General features: G+C 34.8%; 1 long non-coding RNA gene across 1 annotated transcript in view; it reads right to left on the minus strand.

Annotated features, from left to right (window-relative positions):
* Positions 1 to 19223, minus strand: part of LOC116276367 — a 64557-nt gene extending 45334 nt beyond the window's left edge. Inside the window, exons 1-2 of the long non-coding RNA XR_004185858.1 lie at positions 19080 to 19223; positions 1082 to 1219 (exon numbers count right to left, since the gene is read on the minus strand). This is a non-coding gene — a long non-coding RNA (uncharacterized LOC116276367). The remainder of the gene's footprint in view (positions 1 to 1081; positions 1220 to 19079) is intronic.
* Between the last annotated feature and the right edge of the window lie 1046 nt (positions 19224 to 20269).

Raw genomic sequence — 20269 nt, forward strand, 5'->3', positions numbered from 1 at the left:
AAGAGCTTTCCCACTTTGCACCCAATGCCACCTCCAGAGATGATGGTCTCTAAATCTATTATCTAAGACTAGCATCTACACAGAATATCTTTGCCTCTTTATCTGAGTAAGATCTCATCTTGGTATGCTACAAATTAGGATAGTGGTGGTGATTGGCAGGGCAGGAGTAGAAAGGAGGCATTAAGATGATGGTTGTGGATTGAAGTGTTAGTTCTGTTGTCTGTCGAGAATTCATAATGGAAGAGCAGCATTCAGTTATTTTTAAAATATGAAATAGTGCATCATTCTCTTCAGGTTTAGGTTCATTCATCAATTCTTGTACAGTAGAAAAAATCCCACTATTATGCTATAATATTATGCATACCTGCAGCCATTCTCTGTTCTCAAGTAAGAGTTTTCCCACGTTGCGCCCAATGCCACTCCCAGGGATTATGGTCCCTAAATCTGTTCTCCAAGACCAATGTCTACACAGGAATATCCTTGCCTCCTTTATCTGGGCAAGATCTCATCTTGATATACTACAAACTATAAACCACATGAAAATGTAACACTGCCTGCCAGTGCACCCTAATAAAATAGTAGAAGATGAATGAAGAACAGAAACGAAACTAGTTATACATTAGAACAAGCTAGTAAACACAAGTGGAAGCTGTGGTTTCCATTTCTCTCAGTAATTATTTCTAACCCTAAGTAAGCTAGCTTATTTATAACTTTCTTCAGTGTAGTACTCGACTCATTTTTCCTTTGCCTTAGCACCTTCCTCGCACCTTGGTTGACTGAGGTTCTTTGTCTTATGAAGTAGCCTAATTTTTCATTCCTGAGGAATCTGTGCCCTTACTGGTCTTTCATGGATATAGCAATGATATCTGGTCAAACTCTTCTACTAATTATGGCAGTGGAAGAGGTATGCTGGGCATACCTCTTGATATGCTACAAATTAGGATACTGGTGGTGATTGGCAGGGCAGGAGTAGAAAGGAGGGATTAAAATAATGGTTGTGGATTGAAGTGTTAGTTCTGTTGTCTGTTGAGAATTCATAATGGAAGAGCAGCATATTATTTTTATAATATGAAATACTTACTGTATCATTCTCTTCAGGTTTTCCTCTTATATTTTCCTGCTCAATCCTTGGAAATCAGGTTTGGTTATCCCAGCCATTATAATTTATGCCAGTTCTCCTAATGATACACTGTACATGGCCAGCTGGTATCTCAGGTTTCTATTTAGTGAAATAAAAAAAAAAAAATCAAGTATCCTTTTGGAATTATTTCTCCCCTGAATTCTTAAATCTCTATAACAAAGAAAACATAATAAAGACCATATATGAAAAATCTGCAATAACTAATATATTCTATGGTGAGAGACTGAAAACTTTCCCTTCAAAATCAGAAAAAAGGCAAGGATGCCCATCATGCCACTTCTATTCAACGTACTACTGGAAGTTATATTCAGAGAATTGGGCAAGGAAAATAAGTAAATAAATCCAAATTGGGGAGGAAAAACTGAATTTATTGCAGATGACATAGTGTTATATGTAGAAATTTCTAAAGATCTCTCCCTCTCTCTCTCTCTCTCACACAAACACATATACACTGTTAGAACTAATTAACAAGTTTAGCAAAGTTGTAGGATGCAAAATCAACACACGAAATCACTGACATTGCTATATGTTAACAGTGAACAATTCAAAAAGAGATTAAGAAAACAATTTCATGTATTATAGCATCAAAAAGAATAAAATAATTTAAAACACAATTAACCAAGAAGGCAAAAGATTTGTACACTGAAAACTACGAGATTACCGAAAAAAAAAAGAAAACCTCTTGTAGAAACTTATCATGAAGACTGGAAGAATTAATATTGTTAACATGGCAACAACACCCAAAGTGACTTACAGATTCAATGCAATTACAACAAAATACTAATGCTGTAGGAATTTTTTGTTTTTGCAGAAATAGAAAAATCCATTTTAATATTTATATGGAATCTGAAGGCACTCTAAATAGCCAATACCAAAACCATCTAGATAAAGAGGAACAAAGTTCAAAGTCTCACACCCTATGGTTTCATAGCTTATGACAAATCTGTAGTAATCAAAACAGTGGGGTTTTGGCATAAAGACAGACCCATAGAACAGTGTAATCGAATAGAGTGCCTGGAAATAAAGCCTCACATATATGATCAAATAATTTTCAGCAAGAATACTAAGACCATTCAAGGGGGAAAAGGCAGTTTTTTCAAACAACATTGTTAGGAAAGCTGCATATCCACATGCAAAACAACAAGGTTAAACCCTTACTTTATGCCATATTGAAAATTAACTCAAAATAGATCAAAGACTTAACGTAAGAGCTAAAATTCATAAAACTCTTAGAAGAAAACGTAGGAGAAAATGTTAATGACATTGAACTGGGCAATGATTTCTTAGATATGACACCACAAGCACAGGCAACAAAAGAAAAGCGAGATAAATTTGACTATATCAAAATTTAAAACTTTTGTGCACTATCAAAAGAGTGAAAAGGAAACTCACAGAATGAGAGACATTATTTGCAATTCATATACGTGATAAAGAATTAATATTCAGAATATATAAAGAACTTCCATATCTCAACAACAACAACAACAACAACAACAACAAAACTATGTGGTTCAAAAATGGTCAAAGGACTTGAGTACACATTTCTTCAAAGAAGACATACAAATGGCCAATTTGTATATAAAAAGATGCTCAATATCACAAATTATTAGGGAAATATAAATCAAAACCACAATGTGTTCCACCTTACACCTAGTAGAATAGCATTATCAAAAAACAAACAAAGCAAACAACTGTAGGCAACGATATGGAGAAATTGAAACCCTTGTGCACTGTTGGTGGGAATGTAAAATGATGCAGCCGTTATAGAAAACAGCATAGTAGTTCTCACAAAATTAAAAATAGAATTACATGATTTAGCAATTCCTTGTGTAGGTAAAAAATCAAAAGAATTGAAAGCAGGCACTCAAAGAAATATCTGAACATCCAAGTTCATAACAGCAATATTCACAATACCCAAATGGTGGCAGCAACCCAAGTGTCCATGGATTGATGAATGAATAATAAAATATGGCATATAAATACAGTGAGGTACTATTCAGCTTTCTAAAAAGAAAGGATTTTTTTTTTTTTTTTTGAAACAGTATCTTCCTCTGTCACCCAGACTGGAGTGCAGTGGCACAGTCTTGGCTCACTGCAACCTCCACCTCCTGAGTTCAAGCAATTTGCCTGCTTCAGCCTCTCGAATAGCTGGGATTATAGGTGTGCACCACCACTCCCAGCTAATTTTTTGTATTTTTGGTAGAGACCAGGTTTCGCTATGTTGATAAGGCTGATCTCGAGCTCCTGGCCTCAAATGATCCACCCGCCTCACCCTCCCAAAGAGCTGGGATTACAGGCATGAACCACTGTGCCAGGCCAAAAGGAAGGAAATTCCGACACATGCTACAACATGGATGAATCTTAAAGACATTGTGATGAGTAAAATACGCCAGTCACAAAAAGACAAAGACTATATAATTCTACTTATATGGGGTATCTAGAGTAGTCAAATTAATAGAAAAAGGCCGGGCGCAGTGGCTCATGCCTGTAATCCCAACACTTTGGGAGGCCGAGGCAGGCAGATCACTTGAGGTCAGGCGTTCAAGACCAGCCTGGCCAACATGGTGAAACCCCATCTCTACTAAAAACACACAAATTAGCAGGGTGTGGTGGCATGTGCCTGTAATCTCAGCTACTCAGGAGGCTGAGACAGGAAAAATTAGCAGGGTGTGGTGGCATGTGCCTATAATCTCAGCTACTCAGGAGGCTGAGACAGGAAAATCGCTTGAGTCTGGGAGGTGGAGGCTGCAGTGAGCCTAGATTGAGCTACTGCATTCCAACCTGGGCGACAGAGCAAGATGTCATCTCAAAAACAAAACAAAACAAAAATCATAAAAACAGAAAGTAAAATGGTGGCTTCTGGTGGATCAGGGTATGGGGAAATGAGGAGTTAGTAGTTAATGGGCTTGGGCTTGGAGTTTCAGTTTGGGAAGATAAAAAAGTTCTGGAGATGGATAGTGGTGATGGTTCAACAATATGAATGTACTTAATGCCAGTGAACTGTACACTTAAAAATGATTAAATGCTGAATTTTATATGATGTATATTTTACCAGCATAAGAAACATCAACGAGAATTTTGCCCCGACTAATGTCCTTGACGTCATTGGGGAAAACATTTCCCCAATGTTTTCTTTCAGTAATTTTAGTTTCAGGTCTCATATTTAAATTTTTACCATTTTGAGCTATTTTTGCACATAGTGAAAGATGGGGATCTAGTTTCATTTTTCTGAATATAGATATCCAGTGTTTATACTACCATTTATTAAAGAGACTATCCTGTCCTCAATGTATGTTCCTGGTACCTTTGTTGAAATGGGTTGTCTGTAATTGTGTGGATTTGTTTCTGGATTCTCTATTCTGTCCCATTGGCCTATGTGTTTGTATTTATGGCAACACCATGCTGTTTTGGTTATTATAGCTTAGTAGAATTTTTGAGTAAGACTTCAAAAGCACAGACAACAAAGGCAAAAAAAAAAAAAAAAAATAGGCAAATTGGATTACATCAAGCTAAAGAGCTTCTGTACCATAAAGAAAACAATCAAGAAAGTGAAGAGATAACTTGCAGAATGTGAGGAAAATATTGGCAAACTATCCATGTGACAAAAGATTAATCACCAGAATACATAAGTAATTGAAACAACTCAATAGCAAACAAATCAAATAATCCAGTTAAACAAATGGGCAAAAGACCTGAGTAGACTCTCTTAGAAGAAGACATACAAATGTCAAACAGGTTTATGAAGAAATGCTCAACATAATTAATCATCAGGGTAATGCAAATCAAAGCTATAATGAGATATTATCTCACCCAAGTTACAATGGCTATTGCCAAAATGACAAAAAAAAAAAAGAAAAGAAAAGAAAAGTGCTGGTGAAGAAAGGGGAATGTCCATGCACTGTTGTTGGGAATGTAAATTAGTACAGCCATTACGGAAAACATTGTGGATGTTTCTCAAAAAACTAAGATTAGAATTACCATATAACCCAGCAATTCCACTGCCGATTTATATATCCAAAAGAAAGGAAACCAGAATATCAAAGAGTGTTAATCTCATGTTTTTTACAGCACTGTTCATAATAACTAAGATATAGAATCAACCTATGTGTCCATCAACAGGGGACTGGATAAGGAAAATGTTGTGTATATTCAAAATAAAATATCATTTAGCCATAAAAAAGAATAAAATTCTGTCATTTGGGACAACATGGATGGAATTGGAGGTCTTTATGTTAAGTAAAATAAGCTAGGCACAGAAAGACACATGTTGCATGTTCTTGCTTATGTGTGAGAACTAAAAAGGTGTATCTCATTGAAGTAAAGAGTGGTGTGGTAATGACCAAAGACTGAAAAGGAAAGGAGAGAGAGGGGATGAAGAGATACTGTTTGAGGGGCATAAAAATACAGTTAAGTGGAAAGAATAAGTTGTCTACTACTGAATAATAGCACAGTAGATGTATTGGTCCATTCTCTGCTGTAAAGAAATATCTGAGACTGGGTAATTTATATATATTAAAAAAGAGTTTTAATTGGCTCATGGTTCTGTAGGCTCCACAGGAAGTATAGTGGCTTCTGCTTCTGTGGAGGCCTCAGGAAACTTTCAGTCATGATGCGAGGCAAAGGTGGAGTGAGCACTTCACATGGCCAGAGGAGAAGGAAGCAAGAGAGGGGGTAGGTGCTACATACTTTCAAACAACCAAATCTCAGGAGAACTCACTCATTGTTGCAAGGACAGTACCAAAGGGGAAATCCACTCCCATGATCCAATCAACTCCCACCAGATCCCCCCTCCAACTCTGGGGATTGCAATTTGACATGAGATATGACCAGAGACATGGATCTAAACCATATCAGTAGGGAAATTCTAGTTGATAACAGTTTATTGTATATGTCAAACTAACTAGAAGAGAAGCTTTGTAATGTTCCCATCACAAAGATGAGATCAATAGTTGGGGTGATGAATATCCTAAGTACCTTAATTTGATTATTACATATTGTATACAGATATCAAAATACATCACATATTCCAAAAATATGTATGATTAATATATACAATTAAAATTAATAATTAACTTAAAAATATAAAAAGGAAGAAACAAAATCTCTACAACAGTAGAACTCAGACTCATAGAAATGGGATAGGAAACCATTAAGTGTACTTACGAATATAAATTTTTTTAACATTTTGGTATGGGAGACTGAACGTGACATTGAGCTACCTAACAAATTTTTAAGTAAAAAATATGATGTTGTACAGAGATCTCTAGAATGTATTTATCTTGCATAACTTAAACTTTATCACCACTGAACATCCATTTCCCTGTCACTCCAGCCCCTGGCAGCTGCTATTTTACATTTTGTTTCTCTGAGTTTGACTATTTTAAATACTTCATATATGTGGAATCATGCATCACTCATCCTTCCGTAACTGATTTATTTCACTTATGATAATGCCCTACAGGTTCATTTATGTTGTCACATATGCAAGATATCCTTATTTTTTAAGGATGAATAATATTCCACTTTGTGTTGTACACACACACACACACGCGCACACACATTTTCTTATTCATTAATCCAGTGAAAATTTAGGTTGCTTGCACGTTTTGGCTATTATGAATAATGCTGCAATGAACATTAATGTACAGATATCCCTTTGAGATCCTGCTTTCAATTCTTTTGGATATATTCCCAGAAGTAAGGTTGCTGGATCATAAGATAGTCATATTTTAAAATTTTTGCAGACCTTCTGTGCTGTTTTCCATAGTGGCTTACCATTATACATACACCAATAATGTATTAGAGTTCTAATGTCTCCACGTACTGTCCAATCCCCCTTTTTAAAATAACAACCATCCTAACAGATGTGAAGTGATGTCTCGTTGTGGTTTTTATTTGCATTTTAAAGCCCACTGCTAGCATCATAGTCAATGGTGAAAAACTGAAAGCTTTTCCTCTGAGATCCAGAAACAAGGCAAGGATGCCTACTTTCTTTGCTTCTATTCTACATAATAGTCAAAGTCCTAGCCAGAGCAGTTATGGGGGAAAAAAAAAAAACACACGAATAAAGGGCATTCAAATAAGAAAGGAAGAAGTAAAATTGTCTCTGTTTGCAGATGACATAATCTATACACAGAAAACCCCACAAAAATCCTATTAGAGCTAAATAACCAACTCAATAAAATTTCAGGATATAAAATCAACATGAAAAAAATCAGTTGCATTTCTATACACTGAAAATGAACTTAGTGTATTGATGAAAAAATTAAAGAAGTCACCATTAAATGAAAAGGTAGACTGTGTTCATGAAGTAGAAGAACAAATATTGTTAATATTAAGATGGCAATAGTACTCAAAGTGATCTACAGATTCAACACAGTTTCTATCAAAATACAAACAATGATTTTCACAGAAATAGAATTGAAACACAATAGAAAGCCCATATCTGGCTTCTGATATCTGATACCCTTATCTGCTATCTGATAAGGGTTTAATGTCCAAGACATATAAGAAACTCCTATAACTAAGTAGCAAAAACAAAGCAAAACCAAACAACCCAATTTAAAAATGAGCAAAATACTTTAACAGACATTTCTCCAAAGAGGACATAAAAATGGTGAACAGGTATATGAAAAGATGTTATATTCTGACTAAGAGGATATTCTATATCCTACAAAAAGCACCCCAGTTCTGAAGAATGTTGACTTTCAATATGCTACAGCTGGGTCTTTAATAGCTTATTTCTCTGTTATCTGAACCTAGTGTTTTAGGAAAATAAAGTGTAAAATAAGATCAGGAAATACTACTGACATTGCTTTACTTGTTTTAATATGAAACTTGTGGATGACAAGATGCATAATTTTAAATTTAGACGTGGTCATGGTCATGCTGTACAAATCATGAATAGAGAGTGCAAATCAAAATCAGATTTGTTGAAGATTTATGCTGGATAAAACAAATTGTTGCCCACTTCTCTTGAGAGATGCATAATTTAATCTGTTTTACACCAGCAACTGACACGCCCTCTGCAAGCATGTGACAGCTTGGAAACCTGGAATTGTTAGCTGTTGTTACCATATTTGATGTTCAGCAGAAGCAGCATCTGGAAAAATTTATGAAAAGTTTCATTTTCACTTCTGCATAGTTTATCTCTAAATTTGGTAAAATATGTATTGAAAATCCCTGAAAAAATAGAAAAAGTAGGAGTCATCAGTCTTTTTTTTTTTTTATTATACTTTAAGTTCTGGGATGCATATGCAGAATATGCAGTTTCATTACATAGGTATACTTGTGCTATGGTGGTTTGCAGCACCCATCAACCTGTCATCTATATTAGGTATTTCTCCTAATGCTATCCCTCCCCTTACCCCTTACTCCCTGACAGGCCCCAGTTTGTGATGTTCCTTTCCATGTGCCCATATGTTCTCATTGTTCAGCTCCCACTTATGAGTGAGAACACGCAACGTTTGGTTTTCTGTTCTTGTGTTAGTTTGCTGAGAATGACGGTTTCCACCTTCATTCATGCCCCTGCAAAGGACGTGAAGTCATTACTTTTTATGACTGCATAGTATTCCATGGAGTATATGTGCCACATTTTCATTATCCACTGTAACAATGATGGACATTTGGGTTGATTCCAAGTCTTTGCTATTGTGAACAGTGCTGCAATAAACATACATGTGCATGTGTCTTTATAGTAGAACGATTTATAATCCTTTGGGTATATACCCAGTAATGGGATTGCTGGGTCAAATGGTATTTCTGGTTCTAGATCCTTGAGGAATCGCCACACTGTCTTCCAAAATGGCTGAACTAATTTACACTCCCATTAACAGTGTAAAAGCGTTCCTATTTCTCCACATCCACTCCAGCATCTGTTGTTTCCTGACTTTTTAATGATCGCCATTCTAACTGACGTGAGATGGTATGTCATTGTGGTTTGAGTCATCAGTCTTTTAAGCACAGTTTTGTTACTAAATGCTATTGTGAAATTATTCATTCTTTCTAAGTTTCTTCATCTGTAAATTGAGATTTTTTGATGCTCATCCTATTTACTCTGAAAAGCCCATGATATACTACTGACTCACCCACATATACTAAGAACCCAACAGGTATTCATTGAATAATGGTAATGAGCCAGTCAGACTGATCTACATTTTGTTATGAGAATAGGAATAAACCTATTATAAGTGTTTTGTTAACTCTTTAGAAGAAAGCCACACTTGGTGTAAAACATTTAATTTAACTAATAAATGTTGGTGATGACTCTGTTTTGATTTAGGGGCTTGAATACATGTAAAAAAGCAAGTTGTGTTTATGTTATGCTATGTAGTTGATTTTTTAGTCACATGTAAAAAATGCCTTCTTTTAATGTGTGTGTAATGATTGAACAGACTTCATTGGAAAGAATGAAAATTCACTTTTCCCTTTTGTCCAAATGGGCTCTGAGATAGTAACACATGTCTTATCATCGAAGGCTCTCTTTGACTGATCCTTTCCTTTAAAATACTTCCCACTGCTCCCTCTTCTTAGGGGTTTTCTGATCTTTCCAGCTCCACATTTTATTCCAGATTCTGTATTTAGCGCTGTCTTTCTCAACTACTCATATTTGTGGGCAAATCTTAGACACTCTCACATCCATATAGAGCTTTCAGGAAAGGCAGACTGGCTTAGAGTCTTATTTTTCCTCCATGTGCAGCATAAGGAAGGTAGAAAAGCTCCCTATGCACTTCGTTTAGAGGAACTTTCTTCTAGGGATTGCTATAGAACAAAAACATTCCTCCTGCCCATGTTCTATTCTATAATATCAACAGCAGAGAATGTGGCACAATGAAGAACTTTTTCTCTCCTTGTCTATAAAACTCCAAGTAATAGTGAGTGATAGACTTGGCATCACATCTAGCAAAATTTACAGTCATAACACCTAATTTTAAGTTTATTGACTTTGCTAATTATTAGTTCCAACATCATGGGAAACTATCTTAACCTCTTTTAGCCTCCATTTTGTCACCTTTTCATGGGGAATCAACTTCTTACAATAATTAGAAAAAATGTATTTAAAGTTGCTAGCAAAGTGCTTTGACTTGCATAGGCATCTAACAGATCTTTTCTCATTATTATTCCACAGAATACTATTCCATGGAAAGCACCCTAGTTTGGGTATATATTTTACTATTTTTTTTTTCAAAGAATAACAATTCTTTGGGCCACTTTGAGGCCTGGTGTTTATTGTAACTGCTGCATAGTTAGGCAAATAAATCATTTTTTGCACCTTTCTAGGTTCCCACTTTGCATCATAGTCACTGCTATTTTCTACAGTTACTAGGAAAATTTCCAAAGAATGGCAATAATTAGTTATTGGCTCTTCCTTACAGATACTATGAACTCCATGTCTGGAAGCTGAATTTCATTAAATCATTTTTCATGCATGCATCACTCAAAAAAAAAAAAATGCATGCGCCTGGGCCACACCCTGGGCAATTCTGATTCAGTGGTTCCAGGGTAGAGTTTGGGAGTATATAATTTGAAAATACTCCAGAAGTGATTGTGATTTGTGCCTCTGATTAATAAAAGCTTAATTAAATCAGTGCAGGAGGAGAACATGGGCTGTTACCAAGCTCAATTGCTTTTTCAGTGTCATTCTTTATTCTTGGACACTTGTGCACAGTTTCATAGAGATGAGAATAGAATTTTAATTGAGGTCATATTTCCATGGGAACAAGAAATCCCATGCTCCTTCATATTTGCAGTTATCTGTAAAAAGGTATGCTATTGTTCCCTACAAACTGCTGCAATGCAGTGAACACCATTGAAGTTAATTTGCTGCTTCCCATTGCCTATAATAGAATGCAGCTTGCACATTTGTAATTGTAGAGAATGGTGTATTTGTGCAAGATTTTCCATCTCCATGGATTATCTTCATAAACAAAGATTTTAGTCCACCACTCTGGATTTTAAAAATAAAGAATTAAAACCGACAGTGAGTAATGACTTTGCCTAAGGTCACACAGCTGGCTGCTTTTTGTTTTGTTTTGTTTTTGGTACACTCTATGTAATTAGCTACTATTTGTCTTGCAGGGTAGAGAAATGAATACATTTTACAGAAAGTAACAAACAGAGATATTAATTGCCAAAGAACAATAGAACTGTCAGTAAACTTCAAAGAGTTTATGATACTTTTCTGATTTCTTTGTTTTTCTACAAATCCTATAATTAAAGCAAAATGTACTGGCAACTTGTAAAAGCTAAGGCACAATATAATCCTGTTCTAATTTCCTCTAGCTTCAAGAAGAACAATATCTTATCAATAACTATTCAATCACAACAAAATAAGAAGAGAAACTTGAATGTATTATTATTTTCTTTCCAACCAATACACAAAACCTATAAAACACACATAAAGTAATAAAGAGAATATTTGGTTTTAGAATCCAATTTATTTTAATATAGTCTTTCATAGACATTCACAGAAAATGCTGGTTGGAGACTGAATTGTGAACAAAACAGATACAGATGTGAATGTCTTCCTTTCCTTTCTTTTTATGTTCTTACTTAATGTCCAGTACATTCAATAATGTTTATAGACCATATGTAGGTAGAAAGGAAAACCCTGTAACAGACAGCTGTGGAACCACTACCATCTTAAGAAATAGAATATTACCCTTATCTTTGACCACTCTTTCTTTACCCTACACTTATTCTATTTGCTCTCCTCCTTGATTTTCTTCATAATTTTATCACGTCTGCATCTTTTAAATTTTGTATAATAGGGATCTCACTACTCTATATGTTCTTCTATTGCACACTTTTCTCGCTCAAAATATCTTTCCTATTGTCTAGCATATTTTTGCATAAAGTCCTACTTCATTCATTTTCACTGCTAACACACTGCTCTCCATGAATTCACCATTTTTTTTTTTTCTATTAGACATTTGCATTTGCCTTCCCAGTTTCTTGCTGTTACAAGTGACATTTCTCTATTCATTCTTGTTCATGTCTCCTAGTGTCTAGGACATGAGCAAAATATCTTGAGGGTACATTTACCTAAGAGTGAAATTATCAGATTTTAAGACACGTGAACTTCCCCTCTGCTACATATTATGCATTGGCTTTTCAAAGAGATTATAGCAATTGGCATACCCACCAAAACTGTATGAGAGTTTCTACTGCACCACAATAGATCGGAGTGACAATTGATCACATTGCAGTTTGAATTTACATTTCTGTGATTCCTAATGATATTAAACATATTATCAAATGTTCATTGGTCTTTCCTGATTCTACCTTTGGCAAGTGCCTATTCAATTCTTTCGCTTCTTTTTCCACTGAGATATTTGTCTTTTTTTTTTTTTTTTTTTTTGAGACGGAGTCTGGCTCTGTCGCCCAGGCTAGAGTGCTGTGGCCGGATCTCAGCTCACTGCAAGCTCCGCCTCCCGGGTTTACGCCATTCTCCTGCCTCAGCCTCCGGAGTAGCTGGGACTACAGGCGCCCGCCACCTCGCCCGGCTAGTTTTTTTGTATTTTTTAGTAGAGACGGGGTTTCACCGTGTTAGCCAGGATAGTCTCGATCTCCTGACCTCGTGATCCGCCCGTCTCGGCCTCCCAAAGTGCTGGGATTACAAGCTTGAGCCACCGCACCCGGCCGAGATATTTGTCTTTTTAAAAACTAATTTATTAAAGTTCTTAGTATGTACTGTGTTATAATCTCTTGTCAGTTGCAAACATTCTTATTGCTTAATTTTTAATTTCAGGAATGTCTCAAATAAAAATTTTAAATTTTAGTGTAGCTGTATTTATCAATCTTGGTGCCTCTTGGGTCTTACCATGAAGTTATTATCTTATATTTTCTTCCAGCATTGTTTAGCTGTCTTTCACATAGGCATGGAATCCATATTAAACTGATTTTTCTATAGGCTCCATTTCATTTTTTTCTACATGGATAACCAATTTTCCTAGCAATATTTATTAAAATGCTAATTATCCCTTCATTGAATTTTCATATCAGTTTTGTCATAAATTAAATATATATGTGTTAATCTTCTCTGGGCTCTATCATTTGTTTAACTGCATTATTTGTCTAATCCACAGCTTATAGCACACTGCCTTTAAAATAAGTATTGATACTTGGGCATATTCTCCTACATTTTCTTCTTTCTTCAAAATAATTGTCCAGTCTTGGACTTTTGCTGTTCCATAAAAAGCTTAGAGTTAATTGGTCCAATTATATAAACAATGCATTGTGTTAGATAAATTTGGAAGTACTGATATATTTATAATTTTGTGTCTTCCAATATATATAGTGTTTCTTGATATTTCTTTAAGTTTTATTTAATTTAATATTTTCTAATTAATTTTTATAATTTTCACCATACAGAGATTGTACATCTTTTGTAAGATTTTTTTCTTCCTATTTTGTGTGTGGCTTGTTGCTACTGTCTTTTTACAAATTACTCATTTTATTTGTTGCTGGGATGGAGAAAGTAATAGCTTTTGTAGGTTAACTTATAGTCAGTAACCATATTAATACTAACAATTTATTTATACATTCTCTTGGAATTTCTTTGAATATAGACACATCAAGTAAAAATAATAAGTTTTGTTTCTTTGCTTCTAATCCCTTGGCCTTTCCTTTTTCTTCCCTTGCATGGTATCACCAGTAGGCTGGTGAAAAGGGTGATGACTGGTGAAGATTCGTGTAATGTTCCTGAAATCAACAGGAATCCTTTACTTTTTCCATAAACTTACATGCTGTAGGATTTTGGAGCTGTTTTTAACACACCAAGAAAGCATTTTTTTTTCCCTAGTTTGGTAAACTTTTAATTTTTTTTATCATGAATGAATATTGAATGTTAACGTTTTCCTTTATCTATTGAGATGATCACATATTTTTCTTCTTAATATATTGAATTCACATTTTAATTAAACAGAAACCAAATTTGAAATATTTGAGTTAACTGAAATGTGTAACAATGTATTATTTTTGTGCAGCTTTACTGAGACATAAGTTACATTCCATACAATTTATCACGTAAAGTGTGCAAGTCAATGGTGTTTAGTGTAGTCATAGTATATTCATAGAGTTTTGCAACTGTCACCACAATCAGTTTTAGGATTTTAGAATTAATTAGTTTCATCACTCCAAAATGAAAGCCTGTACTCTTTTGGTGTCCAATATTTTTTGTTAGTATTTTCAATTATTTTGGATTTCTATTTTATCTTGTTTTCTCTTTAACCAGAACAATGACTATTACTATTTTACACAGTACCTGTGTGATTTGATTAATCCAAATATTTTTTACATTATTCAATCATCACTCCTTCTTACATTTCAGACATCTCAGTTATCCATGTAGGAACACTTTTCTTCTGCTTTAATTTTAATTAATGGTAAATGATTGGTAGCAAACTCAATTTTTGTTTTTGTTTGTCTAAAACATTTGTCTTTTCTTCTCATTTTAATGATATTTTGATATATAATTTTACCAACGTCTTCTGTCTTTTATTGTTGCTATTAGAAGTCTGTTTTCAGCCTAATTTTTGTTCATTTTGATTTTACGATCTGTTTGTCTTTGATGTTGTGCTGTTTTTGCTACTTATTTGTCTGTGTGTGACATTATGTTGTATTAGTCATACTTGAGATTCATAGGCCTTCCTGAATCTCAAGATCATTATTTTTTGTGAATTCACTTAAAGGCAAGGCTTTATTTCTTCAAATACTTCCTCCTATCATTATTTTCTTTCTTTCTCTTCAATCTTTGCTTAAGCCTATGCTAGTCATTCTTAATCTATTTTCAAGTGTCTTAATATTTCTTTTATTTTTTCTCCTCTGTGATATATCCCAAAGATTTCTTTAGCTCTAATTTCAGTTTTTAAATGATGTTTAAAGGTGTGAGTCTAAAGGCTGTTGTTGAGTTTTATATTTTAATTGTTCTAGTTTCAACAGACTTTTTTCTTTAGTTCTTCTCTGTATCTTCTTGGTCACTTTTTGTAGCCTCTTTCTCTTTACTCATATTTGAATTAAAAATCTTTAAGCTTATAAAATATTCTCAATTTATATTTTGTGTCTGATACACTGAATATATGAAGCTTTTGACTTCTGATTTTGTTGTCAATGTTTCCTCAACATGATGAGTTTTTATTCATTATATTTTTGGTTCCTGGTGTATTTTGTATGTGGGTGTCTTTCCATTTGTTTTTTGTGTTTGTCTCTACCTACCCATCCTTCACCACTTTAGAACATTATCTCTGAGTATTCATAGAGGATCACATTACATGTCTGCTGCTCATGGTTATTCAAGTTGTGCTTTGCATAAATCCAAGAGATGCTTTCTACATTTTGCATATAGCATTCTTGTATAGTTACAATAGAATAGATTTTTCTCTCAACCATATCCCCACATGGAGGAAGGAGAAACTTTTGCTAATGTGTACTCAATCACATTAGGATTAGCTGTGGAATCAGGAGGTTTGTGTTTGTTTCTGCAATATGCCTGGGAGCAACAGCAAGCAAACCAAATTACTTTAAACCCAATTCCCTGCTCCGTGTGTGTGTGTGTGTGTGTGTGTGTGTGTGTGTGTGTGTAAACTCAGGTAGCATAAACCTAGACTGCAAATCTCTGAAAGTTCATTCTGTGGTTTCAACATCTCAAAAAAATTTTTTTCTATCTTCACTCATCACCAGGTATGCAAGTTCCTTTCACTGAGGATTAAGGTTAGTGGGGGATCCCCTTTAGTGAGATCTCCAGTTAGACTTCCCATCTTGGGCTGGCCCTGGGTTTTGTTTTCTGTCTGATTGTCTCAATCATCTGTGTCTTAGTTCATTCAGACTGCGATAATAAAATCCCATAAACTGGGTAGTTTATAAACAATAGAAATTTATTTCTCACAGTTCTGTAGGCTGGGAAGTCCAAAATCAAGGTGCCAGCAGATTTGGTGTCTGGTCAGGACTTGCTTTCTGGTTCATAAACGGCACCTTCTAGCTGTGTCCTCACATGGCAGAAGGGTAGGGCAGTTCTTTGGAGCCTCTTCTTAAGGGCACTAATCCAGTTTATGAATGCTCTGCCCTTATTACCTACTTACCTCTCAAAAGCCCTATCACAAACATTCAGAGGATTGTACTGTGTGAAAAAGTTAATAACAATTCACAGGGGTTCACCATATGTCATTAGGGCTAAAAACTACTTTCATGTTCACCATGTCTCCATAATTTCTTACTTTCTAGTCAACCTATGTGTGCATTTAAAGCTTTAAAAAATTGTATCCATCATTTCTAGTTATTTTCAATGGAAAAGAAAGTCTCTGAAAAATTGAAATCAATAATTTGTTTATAGAAAGGCAAATACCTGATATTTTCAGGAAAATAAATGGAAAAAGCAACTCTAACAAAAATATTTTATTACTAGGACTTACGCTTTAACTGATGATTTAACTATTACAATGTTAATTATTTTAAAAAAGACAATTCATTGACATAAAATTGATTAAAAGCAATTATAAGAAGTTATGCTGACCCTGAGCAGGCGCTAAATACCCATTGACTGGCTTTACTAATGAAGATTGCTTTACATCCCAAGGGGCTATTATATACTGAAGCAAAATGTAATGTCATAATATGAGTATACAACAAAAGATTAAACATGTCCCTTGAATACAGTAGGCATTTTAAAAATATGTCTAAATTGCCTGATTGACTTTAAATGGGAGAAATAGAATTTTCAGATTTAGATAGGTCTTAGAGAAAGTCTAACCCTACCCTTTCATTGCGCAAGAGAGTAAACTGAGGACCAGATAACTTACATAAATTGCCCAAAAACATACACCAGCTTAAAGACAGAGCAGAAGTTTAAACCCAGATCTTCCAATGCTCAACTTGTTAATTGGAAACATTACTCTAAGTCTGGTCATTATGAGCTACAAAATTCTGGGTGGCTTAAATATTTACTAAGAAACTTTGCTGACAGTACCATCTCTGGACCTTGGGGATCTGCTTGAATTCCAGTTACCGTGTAGAGGAGAAAGCATCAAAGTTTAATTTTAAAAGTTTATCTTAAGATCTCAAACCCAATAGCAGGTAGTAGCCATATTCTTAACTGAATATAACTTTAATTCTATTTTTAAATATGACTGTATTTTCCCAAAATTCACAAGGGAAGCTATGAATCAGAACAAACAATCAATGGGATGAGTCTTCTAGGGAGTAAACATGCAAAGATTTTGGAACTAGATTATTTATTCATCACAAGTCTATTAACTCAAAGGCAGAACCGGGCACACTATGATGATTAATTTCATAGTAATTTATGAGAAGGAGCTCCAGACTCTCATGCCACCACAGATCTGATGCCAGGAAGGCACTCTGGAGACTGAAGAGTCATCAAGGCAGTTCAAAGCTTCCAGAAGAAGTCAGAATATCTGAATGCAGCCACCAACGTGGAACAGATTGTGAAACTACTTCCATTTTGTCTTTATTTTTTCAGTAATAATGACTCATACTTTCTAAGGGGTATTGACACAGGCCAAGAGGCATCTGGTATAGGCAATATATGCAAGTCAAGCAAGGCCCTAAACTTCCTTTTCTGATGTTGGGAATGTGTTGGTTTATTTTACGTTTTTCTGGCTCAAGGAGAATGGCTGTCAAGTATAGGGCTGCTTTCACTGCAATAGTATTATTGAAAGTTCATAAAAGTGTTTATAGTTTAAGAACCTAACCATGCTGTGTCACATATAGAATCTAGAATATTTTAATGATTATGTGCAATTAGCCAACCACTCTACTGTGTGCTTTTATATATTTTATCACATTTAATTCTGAAACCTTATAAGCACCATCTCAATTTAAAAATAAAGGAAACATAGAAATGCTAAATAATTTGCGTGAGATCACAGAGCCAATAAATGGCAGAAATAAACATTTGACTTTGGGTCTCTTTCCTCCAAATTGTGTCTCTCACCCTATGTCAATTCACCTGTAAAAACCAGAATCCAGTAAGACCAAATATTGGTTTCTGTGATATTTTTATCTTATCTTTCAGAAATTTTGGAAACAAATTCTGATCACAGTTACAGATGACAAATCAGTTATCTGACAATGCTGATGCCAAATACCAACTATTCTGACTAAATAGAGAGAAGGAAATCAATTATTTATGGAATGAGCAAACACTTATTTATACCATTCTTTCATATGCCTCATAATTCTATCTCCCTCCTCTTTTCTAACAGAAGGACTATACAACTCAAATTTCATACCAATGTGGAATTTTCTCAAACAGTCTTTTATCTTCTAAAACTGGACAATTCTGTGAGTTAAAGAGAATACCTAAATCATGACATAGGCATAAGCAGTGATTATGCTGGGAAACCAGGTTGTGTGACCTAAGCAATAAGAAATTTTGCCTTTCTCTGATCTACATTAGACTTTCTAACCTATAACACACTAATATCTTGGTCTACTTTTATGCTTCCATTCCTTTCCACTGCAAATAGAAGCACCATAAGGGTCAATATTGGATTTTATAATTCTTAGTATTTATTTCACAATTCTTTATATGCATAGCTCCTGACACTTGTAAGAGATTAAATAGATATCTACAAATGAGAGTTTGCTATATACTGTGTACAAATCTAATTCTTGAAGTAGAATTTTTGGAAAATAATCAGGTTTAAAGTGTGTCAGTTTATAAGGGAATAATCCATGATGCCACAACGAATAACCTAGTGAAAAACACACATTCCTTCCAACTAAATCTACTTTGAATTAATGTCATCTTACAATCACGTGGGACCAAGAAGAAATTTCCAAAACTTAGACAGATTATATCAATGATACAAGATGAAGGTCAGAGCTGAGTTGTATATACCCAAATGTATAAGCCATATTAAAATAGTCCAAAAACTGTATTCAGAATATAAAATTGAGACATAGAAAAATATCTGCTTACCTAAAGCATGATGATTGCAAAATCAAAGAAAGTCAGGTCTCCTGACAGTTGATACAGAACTAATCCTGAGATTTCATGCCTCTTCTCATGAGTTTTTGACAAAGAGAAAGTGAGGTGGAAAAGGAGAAAAAGGGAAATGTGGAAAGTCTCAGTTCCTTCTTTCCTTCCTTCCTTCACTATCCACTCCCTCCCTCCCGCTCTCACTTCCCCCTTCCCTTTTCCCTCCCTCCCTGCCTTCCCCCTTCCTTCTTCCCTCCCTCCTTCCCTTTCCCCTTCCCTTCCCCCTTCCCTTCCCTTCCCTTCCCTTCCCTTCCCTTCCCCTCCCTTCCCTTCCCTTCCTTTCCCTTGCCTTGCCTCCCCTCCCCTCCCCTCCCCTCCCCTTCCTTTCCCTTTCCTTCTTTCCTTCTTTCTCCAGTAGGAGTCTAGGAGCTCAGGACAAAATCATGGAGTCTTTCACGTTTCCTTTTCTCTTCTTTTTCTTTCTTTTCTTTTCTTTTTTAGCACAGTAGATGATCATTTCATAGGTATGCATGATTTTGTTTTTCAATCTGTGCCATAACTGCAGTGTTTTCCTCAGCTGTGTCCTCGGGAAATGAAAACATTTAAATTAAGTACGAGTTTTGAATTGCATGTTTAATTTAATTCATTTACTCCTTTGATTCTACTAAATGGGTGTGACTGTACAAAAAGAGAGCAAAATATTGGAACGTTGAAGGATATTCACTTGAGCATAGACAGTAGCTGATGTATTTTATCTCTCAGATAATGGAGCTATTTCCACATAACATCAAAACAATCTTTGAAAAAGGGAGAAGAATGATCTAACATGTTTTCCCCTATAAAGGCAATAAACCAAACATTCAATGTATTTTTTGCTTCCTAAGAGGTTTATTTTTAGTTCAGTTACATGATAGGTTAGGGATAGAGTGACAAATGTTTCAAACTCATACTGCTATATCATGTTTCTTTAAAAATACAAATGTTTTTTCTCATTAAAGCTTTTTCTTGGCTAATTTCCATTATCTACAAAAATAATCTAAATATAATGCTTATTAAGATGGCACGTTCACTTGAGAGTTTTACGGTTTTACAAATTGGGTATTTTGTTTTATTTTTTATTTGGGAAGGTTTATTTAATATAATTTCAACTTTTATATTAGATTCAGGGGATACATGTGCAGACTCACACG

The sequence above is a fragment of the Papio anubis genome, chromosome 8, assembly GCF_008728515.1.
Source record: "Papio anubis isolate 15944 chromosome 8, Panubis1.0, whole genome shotgun sequence".
Taxonomy (NCBI): domain Eukaryota; kingdom Metazoa; phylum Chordata; class Mammalia; order Primates; family Cercopithecidae; genus Papio; species Papio anubis.